Below are 3,796 nucleotides of genomic sequence, written 5' to 3'. Positions count from 1 at the left end.
ATTTGTTGAAATAAAGAAAAACGTTAGTTGGCAAAAGTGTCTAAGGATTTGACACAGAGACCTTTAATAACAAGAAAGATTACAATCCAGTAAATAGCATTTTGACTTTACTGCCTGGATAAATGTAATAGGTCATTTCTTAAGTCATATCTGGACATATGACATCATCTTATATGACTCTATTTTGATAGGAATAAAATCAAATAAATAATAATATTTCATTTATTCATTTACCAGTCATCTACTATATGTAATGCACTCATTAGGCGTTAGACCCTAATGGAGACACAAAGGTAAAGAAGACACACTCTTGTCTTCAAGAACCTTGTGATCTCAAAGAGAAGAAAAATAAGATATATGTTTCAAACAAAATAATATTAAATAGAATATGACATAAATCAGAGACATGAACAAGTTATTATGCCAATTCTGAGGACAGGATGATCATTTTTGACTCATGAAGTAACTAAACAATTATAAATAATCAAACAACATGTTTGTGTGTTTGTCCTCTGGTGCCAAAGAAGACCACACCATCAGAGAAATAATGACATGACTTGCACTTGACTTTGTTTTGAGTGAAGGAAGGCTGTGCAAGGTCACCAGCCCAGAGCCTCCTCCAGAGCCATCTGAATCCAGTGACCAGAAATTCATCAGGATGACTAGAGATGACCCAGGATGAGGCAATCGGGGTTAAGTGACTTGTCAAAGGTCACACAACTAGTGAGCGTCAAGTGTCTGAAGTGAGATTTGAACTCAGGTCCTCCTGACTCCTACACTGGTGCTCTATCCGCTGCACCACCTAGCTGCCCCTCAATTAAACAATGACTAAGCAATTAAAAGGCTAAGATAGGTGGATTGGTAGTAAAGGACACAGTCTAAGCTCTGTTGTGGCAGATACCCCTCTTTCCTACTGTCAGTAGTAAGCTCAATCCTAGTACAATCTGGTTCTTACCATGTTCTGTCATCCCTTGTTACTAAATCTTCTGGAATGCTCTTCTGTTGCGCAATAGATAGATCAATGAATTCAAAAGGCACTTACTAGCTGTGTGACCTTGGGCAAATCTTCATTTCTCTGAACATCAGTTTCCTTCTCTGTAAAATGAGGTTAAACTAGATGATCCCTAAGTCACTTCAAACTTTAATTGTATGATACAAGATACTTTTCTCTTACATTTCTTACATTTTCTTATGTTCACTGAAGCTCAGTTTCTCCTGAAGATACTATATCTCTTTGCATTCTCTACAATGGTATTATTTCCTCTCTCATGCCTCTTGACAGCAAGTTAGAAGGAAGAGTTTCATATTCTTTGTTTCCTATTGCTACTTTCAGACCCTCCTTCTGTCATCATCACTCTATAAATATCTATCCTCCTTTACAATATCTATTCAGATCCTTGTATAGGTCCTTTGTATACCATCACTTCACTCACCTGCCTCCTCAATAAATTTAGTACCTTGGATCAGTTCTCTGTATCTCAGTCCCTGGCTCCATTATATAGAACACAAAGAGAGAAATCGTCATATAATTCATAGAATATTGGACCTGGAATTGGGAAGCTCAGGTTCAAATTTGACTTCTGACACATGAACAAAGTCACCAGTGGAAATCTACCAACCTTTCTTAGATTCAGTCTATTTATGTGTAAAATGGGAATAAAAATACCTGTTGTATTTATAAGAGTTGCTATCAGGATCATATTAGATAATGTGTATATAAAGATCTTTGCATATCCTAAAAACAAAACATATCCTAAAAGTCAGTTATTATTAATATCTTAGATTCTGAGTCACTTAATATGCTTATATCTCTAGTCACCAGTCGACTTCCATCAGGCACAAGACTGGTTAAATCTTAGGTCCTATACCCCCTATTAGTGCCAGAATTCCTGGTTATAATTCTGGATCTGCCGGTGCTGATTGAAAAGCAGAATTTCCAGTTGACACATAAGCTGCTCAGATTTGAGATCGAAGTCAGCAATTTTTATGACATTAGCATACAACCATGATATTTACATCATTGATAATTTAGATTATGTTGAAAACTAACTGATAATATTATGAGAGACTGAATTTAAGAGATTGTGAGAATGTGGTAGAAGATTCCGACTTTTGTGAAAAAAGAACGGAAATATAAAGCTGCTAAGACCACTTTTATTTTGGAATAACATGGTTATAAAATTATAAACAAACTATACCCTATAGTCTGTTTTCCTGTGATAAAGTTTTTCAGCCAATCCCTGGTGACCAGATCAGCTCAGCCCCATGGACAAATGAAGTATGTTTCCTTCATTTCTGTTGGTAAATAACACAAATATGTTAAATATTCTTTGCATGAAATTAGCTCATAAGCATCTCCATTTATGAACAAAGAAGATTCAAATTAATTGTTCAACTTAGCTAATTTAGGACTAAAAGGGAAAAAAAAATAAGAAAAACAAAAAAAAACAAAAAAAACACCTTGAGGGCTTAAAGAAAATTTAGCCCAATTTCTGCAACTTCTAAAGGTTTTTGCAGAGAGGCAGAGCCTAGGCAGTGGAGTAGAAAGGAGCACATACTCTAGCCCTTCCCCTACAACCCATAAAATACCTGTAAAAAATGACTCTCAACAAATTCTAGAGCAGCAGAAGCCACAGAATGACAGAGTGAAAAAGATTTCCTGCCCAAAGTCAAAGTGCAGCCCAGCCTTGGCGGTGCAGCATGGGGAGGAACAGGACTGGAACAGGCCTCGGAGTTGGAATCCCCAGCAGCAATTCCAACCTACAAACACCAAAGACAACTTCAAAGGTCAGTGACAGGGCTTTTTCAGCTGGGCAAGAAGGGAGCAGGGTCCTCCCCTATCCTTAGGTCCAGGTGGCAGCAGCAGAGGCAGTAGCAGCAGCATCCATTTGTGGAGCCCTCCACCTAAAGCCTCTAGGGGAATTGAGCAGCTGATCTGAATCTCAGCTGCAAGAAGTAGGAGGAGCCTTGGCGTGGTGTTGCTGGAGGCAGTTGTGGAGATAAAATTCTACTACTCGCAGATACTGGGCAGAAAAGCTTTTAATTGCTCCCAGACCAGTGTGCAGGCCTCTCCCTTGAGTGTGCCACCTTGGAGGAACTGAGAACTTATAGGTCCCCAGAATATACCCTCCTCTTGACAAAGGTCTCAAAAATCAAGTAACTGTCTGGGAAAATGTCCAAAAAAGGTAGAAAAAATAAGACTACAGAAGGTTACTTTCTTGGTGAACAGGTATTTTCTTCCATTCTTTCTGATGAGGAAGAACAATGCACACCTTCAAAGGAAGTCAAGGCTTCCAAAACCTCCAAAGAAAATATGCAATGATCTCAGGCCATGGAAGAGCTCAAAAAGGATTTTGAAAATCAAGTAAGAGAGGTAGAGGAAAAATTGGGAAGAGAAATGAGAGTGACTCAAGAAAATCATGAAAAGAGAGTCAACAGCTTGCTAAAGGAGACCAAAAAATATACTGAAGAAAATAACACCTTCAAGATAGGCTAACTTAATTGGCACAAGAGGTCCAAAAAGTCACTGAGGAGAAGAATACTTTAAAGAGCAGAATCATCCAAATGGAAAAGGAGGTTCAAAAGCTCACTGAAGAAAATAGTTCTTTCAAAATTTGAATGGAGCAGATAGAAGATAATGATTTTATGAGAAACCAAGAAATTATAAAACAAAACCAAAAGAATGAAAAATAGAAAAAAATGTGAAATATCTCACTGGAAAAACAACTGACCTGGAAAATAGATCCAGGAGAGATTATTTAAAATTTATTGTTCTACCTGAAAGCCATGATCACAA

Source organism: Notamacropus eugenii, chromosome 2 (genome assembly GCF_028372415.1).
Source record: "Notamacropus eugenii isolate mMacEug1 chromosome 2, mMacEug1.pri_v2, whole genome shotgun sequence".
NCBI classification, from domain to species: domain Eukaryota; kingdom Metazoa; phylum Chordata; class Mammalia; order Diprotodontia; family Macropodidae; genus Notamacropus; species Notamacropus eugenii.
Note: the sequence above shows the minus strand (reverse complement) of the source record.